The 19,115-nt window shown below is 46.0% G+C and overlaps 1 long non-coding RNA gene across 2 annotated transcripts in view; it reads right to left on the reverse strand.

The window, feature by feature from the left end:
- Positions 1-11,243: 11,243 nt before the first annotated feature.
- LOC110350455 (uncharacterized) overlaps positions 11,244-19,115 on the reverse strand; it is a 60,643-nt gene continuing 52,771 nt past the window's right edge. For both annotated transcript variants that reach the window (XR_015452739.1, XR_015452738.1), the window contains one exon: positions 11,244-11,566. This is a non-coding gene — a long non-coding RNA (uncharacterized LOC110350455). The remainder of the gene's footprint in view (positions 11,567-19,115) is intronic.

Raw genomic sequence — 19,115 nt, forward strand, 5'->3', positions numbered from 1 at the left:
CACAGATGCACACAGACACATCAGGAACCTCTTCAGCTGCTGAGTTGAAGCTGAACCATTAGCACTAATTACCACACTTGTTGGGAAAGGAATTTAATTAACTTTCTGCTGGGCTCCAAGGGGAACTAGGGCCCAGGGCCTCTTCCTCCCTCACATGGCTTCTCAAGTGAGGGGGAAGGGGCTCTGGTGCCAGTGGGGGGGGGTTACAGGTCTAGTCATCCAGTTGTATACTGGCACCTATCCTGCTCGACTGAATATGCATTTACACAGACTTGCATGGAAACACTCCACATATATGTGGCCACACACTTAACAGATGGTACAAATGGATGTGAAAGAGTAGATAGAATGGATGGATGGATGGATGGTACCATCAAGTATACAGGGACACGCGGGTTTCAACTCCACAGTCCCACATGGGAAGCTAGAGTCTCTCACAACTTCCCATGTACTCTCCCTTGGCCTCTCCATTCCCTCTTCCCTGCTCTTTCCAGTGAAGGAAAGCTTCACAGTGTAATGGCTGACAAGTGAGCCCTGAAGTTCAACTACTTGGACTTGAATGGTTCTATGTTTTCCCTACTTGGACAAGTTTCTTGAGCTGTCTGTACCTAGAGGTTATGATTTAGACCTAAAATGTCCCCCAAAAGTCTCAGAGATGTGGCAGAGATGTAGCTTTTGGAAGGTGTTTGGATCATGAAGATGTTGTACTCATCAGTACATGGATCCACTGAAGAATTTGTAGCTGAATGTGCTGTTAGGAGGTAGGGCCTGGTTGAAGGAGGAGTGTCACTGGGGCATGACATAGAAAGGTGTCTTCCTGGTCCTTGGTTCCTTCCTCCTCCTCCTCCTCCTCCTCCTCCTCCTTCTTTCTTCTTCTTCTTCTTCTTCTTCTTCTTCTTCTCCTTCTTCTCCTCCTCCTCCTCCTCCTCCTCCTCCTCCTCCTCCTCCTCCTCCTCCTCCTCCTCCTCCTCCTCCTCCTCCTCCTCCTCCTCCTCCTCCTCCTCCTCCTCCTCCTCCTCCTCCTCCTCCTCCTCCTCCTCCTCCTCCTCCTCCTCCTCCTCCTCCTCCTCCTCCTCCTCCTCCTCCTCCTCCCCTCTCTCTCTCTCTCTCTCTCTCCTCTCCCGTTCCTGGCTGCCATAGTGTACTCAGCTTTTCTCAGCCATGCCATTCTAACATGGCATTTATACCTTGGAGCTAGCCGATGATGGACTGAAGGTGAGCCAAAATAAAGCTCTCCTCCTTAAACTGTAGGACTCAAGTATTTTGTCCCAATTTCAGGAAAGCTGTCTAATACCCTTTATATTTCCTGATCTACAAAATGCAGGTACTGGTCCCTGGATACAGCGGTAGGGTGAGGAGTGAAAGAGATGCCAGGTCCTCAGAGTTCATGGAACTGCTTGGAAGAACAGCTGGGATGCAGTAACACCGCAATACACCCTGGCTTGTATGCCCAAGAAGGGTGTCTTCTCCTACATCGAACAATCCTGAGGCCCCAAAAATGTCCAGAAGAGTCCCAAGTCCTCAGGGAAGGAAAGTGGGATCTCTCTCCCACTCCCAGCTGGTGTGTCTCTTTCTCTCTAATTCTCTCTCTCTCTCTCTCTCTCTCTCTCTCTCTCTCTCTCTCTCTCTCTCTGCCTGCAGACCAGGTCCTCCACAGAGCCCTAGGTGAGGAGGGAGCTCCCAGGGGAACTCCCTCAAAGCCCATAGTCCTGAAGAGCAGCCAAGTGTGCAAAGATGGGCAGCGCCAGGCCCTGAGCAATAAGCCAGAGAGAACTGGTCTCCAGGGCCCCAGAGCCCCTGTCCCAAACAATGATATATATTTTCAATTTTCTCAAAGATTATATATTTTTTTCCTCCAGATGTTCATCTTGTGCTTTTTGACCAGGATAAACTGAAAAATAATAGAATCCAAATGGCAAAGAGATACTCATTTGTCCTCCCCAGACTGTGGTGGTAGCATGAGTCCCCACTCCAGGGTGGGCAGCAGCAGGACGAGTGGTCAGGCTGGAGCAGGGTGGGGGACAGCATAGTGTGACGCCAGCCCTGGGACACTGAGACCCCCATCAACCTCCTCACAGTCTGGTCGTATGGGGGGCTTTTCTCCCCGTGGGACCTTGACTGACTCCCTCCCTTCTTGGAAACTCACCTTTCTCACCTGCAAAATGGGGACTTTCACTCTACCACTGAGCTACACCCCTAGCCCCAGACCAAGACATGCAAATGAGCTGCATGTGAGAGGACTTCGTGAAACACGATCCCCATCCCCACTCCCAGGGCTCTAGGTCTTGGGCTGAGTGTAACCGCTGAGCCTCTTATTATTGCTGCAGCTTACCTTGCCAAGTCTCCCTGACTCCACACATCCCTGTCCTACAGCCCCGGCACCCTGTCTTGCTTAGAAGACTGCCTGGATGGTGCTCTGGCTCCCAAAGGCCATCCAAGAAGGTGAAACCAGGGACTCTCAAGCATCTATTTTAGAACCCATTCTTCCAGGAAGTCCTTCCTAATGTCTAACTCAAATCCACTTCGCTGCAATGTTCTTGCTTACTCTTAATGTGGTCCCAATAGGATTAAAATCAGGTTGATCAGGACTATCATTTCCTGCAAACAAAATCATCCTTTTCCGATGTTTTTTGATGAAAAGAAGACTGCCTAACAAATATAAAAGATACTGGAGTTTGAAGCTTAGGTACTGACTGATAACAACTGGCAGTGTGACCTTGGGCAAGCTACCTAACTTCTCTGAGCTCTGATCGCCACCGGGCTCCAAATTCAGCAGTGTCTTCCTCGGGGGCTTCCGTGAGGAGATGAGGAACCCCTCAGTAAAGTGCAGTAATCCTTGCGGAGGCAAAGGAAGCCTAGGCCGGATGTGCCGCAGTTTGGGCTCCTCCCCCACAGCCCCGCTCCAGCCTTCCCACCCCGCCCCGCCCCGCCCCGCCACAGTGAGACCTTATCGATGATCTGAGAGGGAAGAAGAGAGCAGCTCCCTCTCTGCCCGGAGTAATTGGTGGTAATCCCGCAGCCGGGTCTGTAGCCCTCTCCCAGCTGCGGGGACGCTGTGGCCTCATCATCTGTTATTAGCAGGGCTCTTCTGGCGGCTCAATTGTAGAACATGATTTTAATAACCCTGGCAGGAGGGGACCATTCTTCTTTTGTCACTTAACTGTGATTCTATTGGAGGGAGACAGAGATGCGAAAAGAAAGACAGGCTGACAGGGCAGCAGAGCCAGACGGAGTAAAGGGGGAGCGGGAGTCGGGGAGGCAAGGTAGGGGCGGCCAGGAAGGGAAGCTCCGCAGGATGAGGAGGGAAAGGCTGGCAAAACAGAGGAGGAAAAAGAGCAGGAAAAGGGCAGCCAGACGGATGGCCTTCCGGGGGAGCCTAAGGCTTGGTTCCCACTGCTGATCCCAACCCCACCCCTGCTTCCTGCACCGCAGCACCCCCATCAGGTCGCCCGGCTGCTGTCTGGTCACTCCGGGCTCGGCTCAGGCCTTGTGGCTGGACAAAGTGCCCCAGTGCCAGGTGAGGGAGTGTGCAGGAGGGTCCCGGACTTGGGGCCCTCTGTCTCAGAGCAGCAATTCTTCCAAGATGTGGCCACAACGCAGTGCAAGGGTTTAAAAACACATATGTGAGTCAGGCAGGCGTGGGCTGCAGGCCAACTCTGCCTCACCTAGTTCACTGGCCTTGCTGGCCTTCCCTGACTTGGTGTTTTCATCCATATGATGGGTACAGACTTCACTTAATTGTGTGGTGGCGGATGGTAAGTGAGCCAATGACACACTGCACCCAGCACAGCGCATGACACATAGAAATAGTGGGTCCTGAGGTGTCCAGGCAGCTGGGCAGCTGAATGGTCTCTCAGGGGAGCAAGGAACTACTGCAAGGGGCATGCCATGAACATGCATTCAGACGTCTAAGGGCTGGCTCTGCCAGTCCTCAGACATCCACCCCTTTAGATGCCACCACAGAGGTAGAAAGAGGGCCACAAAAGGGCAGAGTTCATGCACACTTGGAGGCTGCAGTTCAACCCCTACACCGCCAAGCCAAATTGCCCAGCTAAAATCTAAGGCTGCAAAACTGGGGGCATGGCGCCACCTGCTGGCCATTTAGGGAGAGAGCCTGGGAGCCAGAGATGGGGGTTTCTCAGCTCAGGGAAAGACCCTTGGGGCCACCAGAAAGGTCAGATTGGGTGCCGGAGTCTCCATTTCAAGGCCCACCAAGATCTCCCAGACAGGAGAAGGTGGTGATCAGGCTCATGAGTTACAGCGCTGGCAGCTCAATTGTCTCAGTCTATATATTTCCCTCCAAGCCTCGTGGACTGAGCCCAGCTCTGAAAAAGGAGCATCCCCTACAATTTGGGACTAAAAGACTTTTCTGTGGACTTAGGGCCTTGGAGAAGAGGGAATCACCCGATTCCTGACATTTATGGTAGGGTGGAAAGACTGGCAGCGGAATCTGGAGGATGAAGTGAGTATGCCGGCCAGGGAACGCACAAGCCCTGGTCTGCAGGTGAGGAAGAGCCTGGGTGGGGGGAAGTAGGGTGCTGATGGGGCTCTGCATGTAAGAAGAACCCCATCATGACTCCTTAACTAGTTCCTCCAAGGGCCAGTTCCTGGTCAGAGTTCTCAGCTGGTGACTGTAAATCTTGTCTCCTTTGAGCTTCGGTGTTTCCTGTGAAATGGGTGTGATGGGGATGAGGTGACTTGGTCCCAGGGCTCATAGCCCAACAGTGCCACCTCTGATTTCTGCTTTCTCATGTTCAGGAGGAAGCTAGGTTGCTCTGAAACCTGCCTGTAATTCCTCTTTCCCAGGAATCACAGGCCAGTCCAGCAGTGAGCTCAGAATCCGGGCAAGCAATGAGGCAGGTCACAGGAAGAAGGGACATGACATCCATCAGAGCCAAGGCTGGGGAGCAGCCAACTGGCAGGGCCTCAGCTCAGGAAGCCAAGACTCATGGCCTCCAGAGCAGTGAGTTCTAGTCCCTGAGACTGAGGAGCCTACAGCAGGCTGTCCCAGGACCTGGGCAGTTTCCAGCACCAGCCTGAAGACCAGGCATGTGGCTGACTGAGACCTGAAATCTCAGGCTCAGACTCCAGCAGGAGGCCTTGGCCTTATAGGCTGGGCCCCAGAGCTCCCAAGACTCAGACTCATGGCTCCACAACGTGTGGGGCTCCTTGGGCACCCTGCTGCCCTGACTCCAGGGATCTGGCATCCTGGAAGAGGCCAGGGGGAAGTATCTCCTGCCCCACTTGCTCCTTCCTCAGAAACTACTCATTCCCTGACTCTCACTGGAAGCTTTTATGAACCAGGGCATGGTTTGTGGTTCCCATTGGGGGTGGCCACCACCTCACACTCGGTACTTGGGATCATGGTTATTTCCTCCTCCCATCAGACTGAAAATGTGTCCCATGTCATATGCCCCTGGTCACATCCAATCAGTGTGTGAGTCCTGCTGATTCTCCCTTACCCTTGAAATCTCAATCTCCGTGTTTTTCTGTTATCCCTCTGGGCTGGGCTACCTACAACCACCTCTGCACCACTACCATGGTGCCTTCCAACTGATATGCCCTCTCTCTAGCATAAACAACAGCTCCAGGCACACCTCTGCCACCTCTCTCAGACCTACCACATCCCTGTTGTCCTGCTAGGGTTTAGATCATCCTGGAGGATCACATGCCCATGGTGTGTAAAGAGCCTGGATGCAGCAGTGTGATTGTCCCCTACCAGGGAGAAGAGCACCCCAATAAAGCACCCTGGAAACAGTGTAGAGGTTGGTCTTCTGACCCCAGGCATTGGCAGGATGCTCCAATGTCTTAAGGATACCTAAAAGCAATGCCCTGCTATGAAACTACCCTCAGGAGTTGGGCCCAAGGATTCCAGCCCCTAACCCCTTCCCTCCACCAGCTTCTCCTCCTCTGTGTGGCCCTGCATGGCTGTGTGGCCACTGTGTGGCTCTCAGAACTGTCTCCCCATAGAACCCTCCTTTGCCCTTCCTGTACTCTGAACAAGTAACACCCAGAACCCTGTGAGACTGTTGAGTGCTTATCCCATGGGCCTCTGGGGAGAGATGGACAAGGAGGGCTTGTCCAGCCTAAATAGCAAAGTTCCTCACTTCAGCTAAGGAACCCCAAGACAGTCACTGTCCCCTGAAAGAGAGGACATAGTAGTCTGGCCATTCTGCCTAGAAGCCATGGGAAGGAGCTGAGTCCTCTTCAGCTTTTTGACTCCCCTGGTCTGGAGGGATTTCTTCATTCCCCCAGATCCTCCATTGTGTGGACAGATCCTCTCCTACCAGGAAAAGTTCTCTCATCTTCCCAGGCCACTGAGAAGTTAAGACCCAATGCAATAGCAGCCTAAGAAGCCACTGCCCCCATATCTCACAGGACTGACCATACACACACTGCTGCGACCCTGTGAGCAGGGGTCACAGTCTTCTGGTTCTACCTAAGGGTATCCCCATTCTTTACGATGGACCCATCCATCATGAGCCACGGTTGCTCATCCCTCTGGGCAGTCTGTCACTTTTCATGTGGCTCACCCTAACCTACCCTAACTCCTTCCTTCTACCTGCCCTTGAATGTAGGCGAAGTCCCCAGTCTTTCCCACCATGAGATGAGGGACAGCCTCCAGCTGCCCTGTGCTTCCTGGACAACCCCTGTGCCCACTCCTGTAGTAGTTGCCACCACCTAGGTACATCCTGTATCACAGCCAGTATCTCAGTCCCTTCTCTGATTCCTGGGGTTGTCATCCTTGTTGAAGGGTGGCAGGAGGTGAATCATATACAGCAGCCCATGCAAGCACAGAGTAGTGCAGGAGCTAAGCACACAAACCCTACAGTGAGGCTGCCTGAGTTCTGATCCTGGCCCAGCCAGTTTCTGGCTGTGTCACCTCAACTCAGTTACTTATGTTTTCTTGTCCATCTATAAAATGGAGGTGACTCTAGTAGCCGCTACACGGATTGTTATAAAGAATGAATGACTCGCTGGGGATTTAACTCAGTGGCACCATGCCTGCCTCACAAGCACAAGGTTAAGTTCAATCCCTGGTACAAAAAAAAAAAAAAGAATGACTTAATATATGGGTGATCCTTACTATGAATAGTGACGAGAACAAAGGAAGCAATATATGCACATTACATGAATCACAAGTGCTGCAAGTTGATCCTGCTGTCCTTTTTGTTCAAATCAAGATATCCAAATCAAGAATTCATCCAGGTTCCATTAAACCACACATTGACACATGTGCCCTCCCCACAAATAAAACCTGCATGTCCTGGCCTCCCTTGCAGCTAGGTCTGGCCATGGCCTTATACTCTGGCTCTGAGTGTTGCATGGCAACTTCTGGGACTTATTTAAAAGAAAGCTAGAGCTTGCCATTTACACCCCTGTTTCTTGGATCTCCCAACCTGCTTTCTAAACCAAGGTGCTGCCATCTTGGACCATAAGAAGAAGGCCACACCCTGGGAATGAGACGCAACAAGCTGGAAGGAGCCTGCGTCCATAAATACCCGAGGCCCTCACCAGCCCTAGGCAGTTCCTTCAGGACTTTTGCATGACAGAGATAAAAGCTCTTTTCTTATTTAAGCCCCAAACAAAGAAAGGTACTCTCCTAGTTGCCAGGTAGATGCAAAGAGTGGCACCAGACTTGGGTGTTCCAGACTGCAAACCATTTCTTTTAAAACTCTTCCCAATCAAGTCAATTCCAGCAGGAAGCTCACATGCAGAAGGGTGACTCTCACACCCCTGAGGCTACTGCAGATGCAGATTCCCAGCAGGACAAGCCTGGGCAATGCAGGCAAGTGATCCCTCCGAACCTTGTTTCTGAGTCTCAGAGACAAGAAATGTAAATACCTGAATTTGTAAGGCTCCCTGCCTCAAAGATCTCAGGATAAGTTCCCCATGTGGCTCCTTCCATTAGAAGTCAGGTTTCCCATTTGTATTTGATATCATCCTCTGCCATCAGGGACCATAACAACTGAGTCTGAACTAGCTGGAGCTCTGTCCCTCTTTAGACAGTCAAAGTCATCCTGTAGGCCTGTAAGTCAAGGGATGGTATTTGGGCCAACCCTATTGTTCCCACCACCTTTGACAGTTTATTAGAGACTTTGTCTGCCCCTGGGGCCCACACTGACACAGAAATGCCCTTAGGGAGAGTCCTGATTCTTCTCCCCAAGTCCCCTTCTCCCCTCTGGTCAGTACCATCAGCCAGGGCCTTGATCTGCCCATGACTCCTTCCTCTTCTCGTTATGTAGGTGAGGACAAGGAGCTGACACCACATGGTGGACCCCCCAAATATCCTCTCAAGAAGCCATTTACCTTAGTGGCCCATGGACAAAACCAACCAGAGAGAGAGGCTGAATCCTCATTCCTGAACCTGTTCTGACATGTATGAGAGCCCAGGAACTTACAGGACTTAGGGACTCTGTCCCAGGCTGCCTGTCATGGGAGTGGAACCATAAGTCCTCCTTACCCTTATCATCTTAGTCCTAGTAGAATGGAATCCACACTTTTTGCTTTACTACTTAACCTCCTAGAAGACACCCTCAGCGGTTCCCCCCAGACACTCAGAACTCTGACGATATCAACAGCCACTTGGCAGGGTGTCTTCGGGGAGGTTACCTAAATCTGTTACTGGTGCCAGACTTGGGCTATTAGTGCACCTGCAGCAAGTGAGAGGCTGGATGCCCCTGTTACCTGGATCCATCCACAATACCATGGAAATGTAACTCTTTCTACAATCTTGTGTCTTGCCCCTTAGCATCCTCAGCTCCAATAGCCCTAGCTAACCCATCCCCTTTGCCTCCTTCAAGCTGGCTTCTGACCACAGAGGGTTGAGACAGGGAGGTGGTGTGGCACCGTTCATGCTGGGCTGGTGGTGGGGACTCAACCCATCTGGCTCAGGGCTGGAAGACAGTCAGGACAGTCCAAAGTGTCATTCGAACCTGGGAGCTTGTATAGTTTGTGGCAAGAGATGCCACACAAAGCATTGTGACCTGGAGCCTCATGGGGCTTTACATGAGGTGTGTCAGGCTATTGACCCCAGAAACCTACCCAGCATCTAATGGGAAGCCAGGAAAAGCAGATGACAAACTCCTCCCCATGTAAAAAGATCCTCGTTTTTAAAGGGTTATCTCATTTCTGGCTGAAAGAGAAAGCTTTATCACATTAATTCAGAGCTGGCCCCTCAGTGAGATCTGAGCACCCAGACCACTCTCAGATAAATCATTCCTCCTGATTTCCCTCCCATACATTTCTTCCTAATTTCCCTCCTAGTACTGAAGACACTTCAGAGGGGAGTTAAGGCTATTTTCTGTTTTCCCCTTCAATGCCCAGTGTATTGCTTGTCTTTTAACTTCATTTATGGGATCATTTGTCTTGTAGGAGATTTTTATTTTTATGAGGTCAAACCTAACTGTTTTTCTTTACGGCTTCTGAGTTTTAAGCCTTGCTTAGAAAGGTCTTCTCTGTCCTAAGGAGACATTTTTCAAGAAACATCACTCTAAGGCTAGAGGAGGTGCTTCAACCCTGTATGGGGAAGACGGGCTACCAAGATATTAGGGAGGCCTGCCCACAACCATTCCAGAGCTGGTGGTACATTTTGGGGGCCCTGCAATGTGATTTAGTGATTGCACAAAACCATTGCACACTTTTCTTTTCAAAAGTCTTTATTATGGAAAATTCCCAGCTGACAGGCCCTGATCTTCTATATCGTCTCTGTTCCCACAACTTTTTGGACAGATTCCTCAGCTGAAATCCTCCTGTTCCACTCTCTGCCTCACACTCCCCACCCCCAGAGCCTTTCTGCAATGCCAGGGCTCCCCTGGCCCTACTGCTGGATCCACTGTGACACTCAGCTCTTTTTCTTCTCCCCATATCCAACCTCGAGCATCTGATCCTTGCCCCAGCAAGGACTGTTCTGGTTGTTTTGTTTCCCACATATCAGCTGTTGAAAACATTCTGTCTCAGCATCGTGTTTGAACCCAAAGGAACTCCTAACCCTGTGCTGGACTTCTCAAAGCACCCAGCCCATCCTGCCAGATGGAGGAACAGCTGCTGCTAGTTTTTCTAGACTCCCATCTGCTATCAGACTGAAAGGAACTTGGAGCAGCAGTGAGCCACAGAGGCTTGGGAGTGGTGGCAAATACCTCTGGCTGTCCCAGTTCTGTTGGGACACTGGCGGTATGGCAAGGCTGAGGGCTGTCAATGCAGAAACAGAAAGTGGGGGGCCTGGCCTCTTTGTCAGCCTCTCCCAGTGCTGTGATCCTGGTCCCAGCTCCGCCATCTCAGTGCTCAGCTGGGTTGCAGGGGACCTACTCTGGGCCACATGCGTGGGGGGAAGGGGAAGCTGCATTGGAGCCTCACCCCAAACTGTCCTTGAAGCAGCAGCGGTCCCCATCACCCACAGCTCTGCCATCCCCTCTGAGCCTGGCACAGACCACTGCACCCCCTTCTCTCCCCCACATCCTTTCCCACCTCCACGATCACCTCTACCAAAGCTTTCCCTCAGAAACTGCCTCTGCTCAGCTGGTCCCCTCCTCCAAATCCCCGGACACCCAGGGACATCGCCTGTGGCCCCTGATGCTTGGTCCTCCTGGGACTGAATGCCTGCCTCACTCAGTAAGGCACTAAGCTGCCCCGAGGGCAGCAACTGCCTTCTACCTTTCTACACACCTGTGCCACCCCACCCCATCCTACTCAACCCCTCCACCTCACTCCTGCAGATCTCAGCTGCTTGTGCAGCCACGGAGGACCAAACACCGAACCCAAGACAGGATGAGGGGTGAGCCTGGGCAGAGCATCTATATAGGAAACCCCACCCCATAGATGAGGCCCAGCTGAGTTCCAGGAGGGCTGAAGGGCACGGGCTGGGAGGAGCAAAGCATTGGCACCTGTGGCCTCTAATTAGCACTTGCCTGTGTCACCTGTTCCCCACCCAAGCCTTTTTCTCCATCTTTATTCTCCTTTGCTTCTTCCCAGGATTCTATGAACTGCATGTACAAATGTACCAACGCAGGCCCAGAGAGGGCCTCAGCTAGTCACAAGTTGCCCGGTCCATCAGCTGAAGACCAGGGACTTCGCCAGACACTTGCAGGAGGTGCAGAGTGGGTGACAGGCAGAGACAGGTCTGTACCAACATGATCTGGGTGAAGAACCCATGCCCCAAATGGTGGTTGTCATAGATCTGAAACCCATATGGGCCTCATCTTTTTCCCAAAAGGACAGGCAGTGGTTTTACTACAAGAAAGGTTCGTGAATTTGACATTCTTATTATTCAAGAGAAAAAAAGTAGCAATCTTAAGGTTGCCACAGATGCTGTGATTGATCCTGAAATTTTTGGCCTTGAGCTTCCTGGAAGCCAGGGCAAAAAATGAAACTAAGTTCAGACACTTACTATCAGAAAAGAGGAAACAGATCACGGAGACAAATATTTCCAGGAACAAATTCTGAAATTGGCTTCTCATACAGGGCCTCAGATTGAGGATGTGGTATGACAATAAAATCTTCTGGGCCGGGAATTTAGCTCAGTGGTTCCAGCTCCTGCCTCGCAAGCACAAGGTCCCAAGTTCGATCACTGATACCAAAAAAAAAAAGACAATAAAATCTTCTAAGCAATTTGACAGCAAGAACAGATGGAGGACCTCCCATATAAGCAGAGGCAGCATTATGTCGGGCAATAGTGGAGGCAGCGTGTAGATTGCCTATTGCATGGAGCACAGGAAAACTAGAATTTCACCCATATGTCTTAGCTTGGCTGGATTTTGCCTTTTGAGAGCAGAAGTCCGTAGTTGGTTTTCTTTTTGTCTTTTTGGGGGTGGTGGGGGTGGATGTCACAAGGGATTGGACCCAGGGCCTTTGCACTGACTACATCCGCAGCCCTCTTTTTTATTTTGTTTTATTTTTTTCATTTTGAAACAGGGTCTCACTAAATTATCCAGACTGGGCTTGAACTTGTCTGCCGCCTGCCTCAGCCAACCAAAGTGCTGGTATTACAAGCACACGCCACCACACTTATAGTGGATTTTCTGACAGGTCTCAAAGTACTGCAGGATGAGGTAGCACAGAGCCTCAGGCTACAGAACTAGAGATGGAACAAGAGGAGAGTTCCCGTCTGAAAGTTATACACACACTCATTCATCATATGTCTAGTAAGTATCTCTTTTGTGCCAGCCTTGAGCTGGGTAGAAAGGGAATCAATGAAATAAATAATACAGGGCTCTGAACCTCAAAGAATCCAATCATTAACAGGAAAAAAATAGACTTTTTTTTGAGCACCTACTATATATCAAGCACAGAGATGAGTGCTTTGCATCTCGTGTCTCATTTAATATTTAATATTCCAGGGCCAGGGATGTAGCTCAGTGGTTTCGCTACCTGCTGCGCAAGCGCAAGGACCCGAGTTCGATCCCCGGTACCAAAAAACAAAAAACAAAAACAAAAACAAAATTTAATATTCCAATGAACCTCTGCAATAAGTATTATTACTGTTAATTACAGAATAGACCAGACAGCAAACAGATCCTCTCCAGAGGACAGCATCTCTACACAGGCAGTCAGGAGTTCCAACAAATATACATATAAAGCATACCCTTAAAAAAATCACCAGACAGTCAAGGAGGTGATTTTTAGATGAAATAAAAATACTGTTGATACTGGGAGCATATAAGAGATATCTAATAAGATAAATGAAAGGAAATCCAGACTAGTCACAGTGTAGTGATGCTGCCGAACACCAAAGAGATCTTAAAAGCAACTACATAGGAAACACAACCTACAAAAGAGGGATAATTGGACAACATTCCCCCTCAAAAGCAGCACTGAAAGCCAGAAGGCAGGAGTAAGAATGATGGAAATTGAAATTACTGTATTATAGCAAATGAAATAACTATAATTGAATCTTTTTATTTTGGGGATATTAGGGTTGGGGGGGTTGGGGGGTTGGTTTTTTGCGGGGTTTTGACAGGGTTTCTCTATAAAAATCAGGCTAGCCTGGAACTCACTGGCTAGCCCAGGCTGGCCTTGAACTCATGGCAATTCTCCTGCCTCAGCCTCCCAACCACTGGAATTACAGGTGTGTGCCACCACACCTGGCTTTTTTGGTTCTTTGAGACAGGGTCTCCCTGTGTAGTTCGGGTTGGCTTTGAACTCACTATGTAGCCCAGCTGGCCTCAAACTCACAGTGATCCTCCTGCCTCAGCCTCTCCAGTTCTGGGATTACAGGCATTTACCACTACACCCAGCAATAACTGAAATTTTTAAAGAAATAAAAGATGAAATTGGAAAGTGATTAAGTAAGAAAGGACCATAAAAAGTCTAAACAAGGGGCCAGGGATTTAGCTCATTTGTGCCGCCATGGGGCTAGCAAGCGGAAGGTCCTGAGTTCAATCCCCAGTACCAAAAAAAAGTCTAAACAAAAATGAAAGCTGTTGAAATTGAAAATTCAGCAAATGGGCTAAATAAGCATAATAGACACCACAGATGTGATGGAATGATCTGGAAGACAGAGCTAAAGAATTGATACAGATTTCATTCACCCCAGAGACAAGCAAATGAAAAATATGTGAGAGAGTAAGAACTGTGAGAGAAAGAATGAAAGTTCCAGAAGGAGAATAAAGAGAAAGGCAACATTTGAAGAAGCAATAGCTCAGAGCTTTCGAGAACTGATGGAAACCATGAGTTCACAGATACTGGGAGCATATAAGAGATATCGAGCACGATAAATGAAAGGAAATCCAAACTAGAAACAGTGTAATGACACTGCCGAACACCAAAGAGATCTTAAAAGCAACTACATAGGAAACACACACAACCTACAAAAGAGGGATAATTGGACAACACTCCCCCTTAAAAGCAGCACTGAAAGCCAGAAGACAGGAGTATCTTCAAACCTCTGAGTGGAAATAACTGTCAACCTGGAATTGTGAATTTAGCAAAACTATCTGGCAAGGCTGATGGTGAAATGGAGCTATCTGTATTATAAAAAGATAAAGAAAACCAAAAAGAGTTTATCAACAGCAATTTTTTACAAAAGGAAGCTCTGAAGAATTTGCTGTAAGAAAGGGGAAATTATCCCAGAAAGAAGTGACTGGTGTGCCAGAAAAAATGGTGAGCAAAGAAATTAATAAACATGTAGATAAATCTATTTGATATTGTGTCAGAGAATGATAACCTGTGGGAGCAGAAACAACTGAAATAGAGCTGGGGATGTAGCTCAGTGGTGCCGTGCCCGCCTGGCAAGCACAAGGTCCGAGTTCGATCCCTGGTACCGGGAAAAGAAAAAAGAAAGAAACAACAGAAATACTGTACCAAAAAATTATGCAAATCTGCGGCCAAAGATCAAAGTTAAAGAGTTCAAAAGTGTTTGTATTTTGGGGGAAGGAATTTGAGTACTAATAACTTTAGACTTCATTGGGTATGCAGGGTAGAATTTCAAAAGCAATCCCTAGAAAAAATAAATTCCCAGTCAATAAAGGGGATAGACGAGAATAAGAAAATTAACAAACTCAATTAATCCAAAGGGAGGAAGAACAATGAGGTAGGAAGAAGAAACATAGGGGGAGAAAAACAGAACAAGAAAGACAATACAAATAAGTCAAAATGTATCAATAGTCACAATACACTTAAGAATTCTTAGTATTGTTAGATTGGATTTTTTTTCTAATACTAGGGATTGAACCCAAGCGTACTCTCACTGAGCTACATCCTCAACCACTTTTTAAGTAATTCTAATTGATTGTGTACTAGGGTATAAAGCAACTCTCAGTCCAAAGAATCATCATCCCACAGACTCTGTTCTCTGACTACAGTGCATTTAAATTAGAACTCAGTAAGATACAGATCAATTTAAAATCAACATACATTTGGAAATGTTAAGGCCTTCTCTAAGTAATGCATAAATCAAAGAAGAAATCATAATGGAAATTTTTAAATGATCATGAAAATTGTTGTCTATCGAAACTGTGAGACTCAGTGGAAGCTTAAAAAGTTGATCATCTACTTAACAGAGGCTGGGAAGGTTAGAGAGAAGGAAGGAGAGAGAAAGTTTGGTTACAGGGAACAAAAACAGCTAATATTAATGGGACAGTAGAGCAACTAGAGTTAACAATAACTTATTATCTATTTCAAAGTAACTAGAATAGAGAATTTTTGAACACCAAGAAGTGATAAATTCTTTTTTTTTTTTTGGTACTGGGAATCGAACTCAGGGCCTTGCACTTGCCAGGCAGGCACCATGCCTCTGAGCTACATCCCCGGCCCCAAGAACTGATAAATTCCGAGGTGATGAATATGCTAATTACCAGTTGATCATTGCACATTCTATACATGCATCAAAATATCATACAGGCCAGGCATGGTGGTGCATGCCTATAATCCCAACATTCTGAGGCAGGTGGATTGCAAGTTTGAGGTCAGTCCTTGGAATTTAGCAACTTAATGAGACCTTGTCTCAAAATTTAAAAATATAGCTCAGCACCTATGGGGGAAAAAATAAGAACCAAGGTATATCATGTAAAGGTACAAATTCCCAATGATGAATGTCAGCATATTGTATATGTAAAATGTACCAATAAACTTAATGAATTTTTTTAAAAAACTAAAAGAGCCAAAGTGGCACCTCTACTAAAATATAAAGCCTTGAAAGTTTAGCAAAAACATTAATAAGCTAAGCTCCAGTACCAAAAATAAATAAATAAATAAATAATAAAAAATTTAAAAACAGAATAAACCCAAAGGAAGTAATAATCAAGCTAAGAAGAAAAATTATTAAATCAAAGCAAAGAGGCAGAAAAAAAAAATCAACAACGTGAAAAATTGGTTTCTTGAAAAGACTAATAAAACGGCAAACCTCCGGCAAGATTACTCAAAACAAAGAGATGTCACCAAAAATTGTTATTAAAAATAAAAAGAACATATTTGCAGGTCCAGAGAGATTAGAAAGGTAGTAAATACCAGGAATAGCTCCATAGAAAGGGACAGATCATTTCAACTTACCCAGACTTTTGGAGAAAATAGAAAAGATAGCATGAGCCCCAGCCCATTCCGTGAGGACAGCATAACCTGCATTCTGAACTCTCACAAGCAGAGTATAAGAAAGGAAAATTATAGGCAGATTTCACTCAGCAGCATGGACACAAAAGTCCTAAACAGAGTAGCAATCTGAAGCCAGCTTTGCACTAAATGATAAGATACTATGGCCAAGCTGGGTATCCCTACAACTGCAAAGATGTCTTAATATTATGAATCTGTAAGTCTATTCATCACATAAAAAAACTTATTGAGAAAAACATTACCTTTTTTATTTTATTGTAAACTGACAATTTATAATTGTATGTATTTATGGGGTACAAAGTGATTATTTTGGGGGTACAAAGCGTTACTATTTTTTAACACAATCAACTTAATTAGCACCCATCACCTCAAATGCTTATCATTTTTTGCAGTAAAAGCACTTAAAATTTACTTTCAGTAATTTTGGAAAGTGTAATACACTATTACTAGCTCTCTGTAGTGGAGTATTTGTTTTTTGTTTTGGGGGGTTTTTTGGGGGGTACCAGGGATCAAACTCGGGTCCTTGCGCTTGCAAGGCAAGCGGCAGAAGCACTGAGCTAAATCCCCGGCCCTTTACTAGCTCTCTTTGATAGATACAGAAGTATTTAATATGCTTTAATACTTACTTTTTAAATCACAAATGGTAAATTAGGAGGAGAAAAAAAATTCTTAAATAATAAAATGTTATCTATCCAAAACCTCTTCAAAATTTTATTAATGGGAAATTAACATTCCTTTTAAAATAATGAAGACAAAAAAAAATAATGAAAAGACAAAGACGTTTTCTATCACTCGTCTCTTCAAAGCCAAACTGCCAGTCCTAGCCAGTGAAGAAATATACCATACAAAGATTAAAAGAGAGCTCCCCGCCTCCATCCCAGGCTCCTAGGGCAGTGATGCTCAGCCAGTCCCAGGACCCGGAAGGAAGCTCCCCCGCTGCCATCCCAAGCTCCTAGGGCAGAGAAGGTGAGCCGCGTGGGCTCCAGAATCACCCCCCTCCCCCCGTGGAAATGAGAAGACACATAAACAAGCCTCAAAAACAGACTTCCAGATCACCTACAGCAACCCCAAAGGGAAACGAGATGGAACATTCTGATACTCAACCACCTGGACTCTCTGAACTGGCAACAAAAGAGGATCTGGGAAAAATGAAATCAGAAATAATTACTCAGATAACAGCAAAGATTTTGCTCATGGTGCAAGACATGATTAATAAATCTAGAGAGGATACAGATAAAAAAATAGAGGATCTGAGGAACATGATGGAATCCCAACATAGGAAACAAATGGAATCCATAAAACAGATACAAACAGATTTCCAAGAGATTAAAAACTCCATCGAAAGTCTGCACAGCAGAATGAACCAATGTGAGGATAGAATTTCACATATAGAGGATAAGATTGCAATTAGTGAGGAGGAAAAGAAAAATTGCTTTAAAATTGTAAGGGAACACGAGAAATCAATCCAGCAGCTGCTAGACGATGCAAAGAATAACATAAGACTGATTGGAGTCAATGAAGAAACAGGAGAGAGTGCAGATGACATAAAAACTCTTCACAGAAGTGATGGCAGAAAACTTCCCAAGGAGGGGAAAAGAACTTGACATACAGATAAGTGAGGCATATAGGACTCCAGCTAGCCTTAATCAAAAAAAATCTACACATAGGCATATAATAGTTAGGATTCCAGAAATCCAACAGAAGAATAAAATTCTACAAGCAGTGAGAGAAAAGAAACAATCACATACAAAGGAAAGCCCATCAGAATCACAGCAGACTTCTCAACACAAACCCTCAAGGCAAGAAGAGCTTGGAGTGATGTATTTCACGCCCTAAAGGAAAACAGCCTCCAACCCAGATTGTTGTACCCTGCAAAACTATCTTTCAAAATTGATGGAGAAATAAGATGCTTTCATGATAAAGAGCACCTTAGGAACTTCATGAATACCAAACCGGCACTCCAAAACATTTTAGACAATACCCTAGGAAAAGACAATGAGGATCACAACCCCAGGAAACCCAGCAGAATGAATCCATTGGGCGTGACAAATTAAACGCAAAGGGGGAGAATCCAACAAAAAGAAAAAGTCATGACAAGGCTTTCAAAACTTTTGACTTCATCTCCCTAATGAGTGTATAATTCAATCTTATTATTGTACTGATTAGTATTTTTCTGATTCTAGAATTGCACACCATTCCTTGTGCTATACTGGCTATTTATCATCTTCTTATGTCTACTTTTTAATTGGGATGTCTATTAATAAGCTCTAAGAATTCTTTATATATTCTGCTCATAGGTTATATGCATTGTAAATATGGTCTGTTTAAGGACTACTTTTCATTTTAATGATGTCATTTAAAGTTCTAAATTTTGATGGAATCTCATTTATCAGTTTTTTTCTTTTATACATCATGTTTTTTGTAGCCTAGGTAGTTCTTGCCTACCCTGAATTCATAAATATTTTCCCTTATACTTTCTTCTTAAAGTTTTATACTTTTAGGCTTTCTTATTTAGGTTCTTGAATCCCTTCAAGTTATTTTCATGTATGGAAAAAAAGGGGTTGAGGTTAATTTTTTATATACGGATACCAGGTGTTTTAGTGCCGTTTGCTGAAGACACTATCTCTTCCTCAGCTCTTGAATCGAGTTTATATTCTATAATATGCTAATGTTAAATAATCTTTCAAAACTCAGTGGACCATATATGTGTGGTTCTATTTCTAGATTCTCTGTTTTATTCAAATGATCTATGTCTTTCCTTACACCAACACTGCCTCGATTACTGCAGCTTTAGAAGAAGTCTTAATATTGGGTGCTAAACATCTTCCAACACTGTTTTTGTTTTGTTTTTGGCTTTTCTGGGTCCTTTGTACTCCTACATAACTTTTAAATTTCAATATCCAGTTCTCCATTTATAGCAAGTATACACAGACCTGAATTTTTATATATACCTTATGTTTTCTAATCCTGCTAAATTCAAGTACAAGTTCTAGGGGCTCCTAGAGATTTCTTAGTATTTTCTCTGTAGATGATCATTTCATCTACATATAAAGATTTTGCTTCTGCCGTGCCAA

Source organism: Heterocephalus glaber, unplaced genomic scaffold, assembly GCF_053883595.1.
Source record: "Heterocephalus glaber isolate CG9 unplaced genomic scaffold, H.glaber_assembly_v1.0 deba00001452, whole genome shotgun sequence".
NCBI lineage: Eukaryota > Metazoa > Chordata > Mammalia > Rodentia > Bathyergidae > Heterocephalus > Heterocephalus glaber.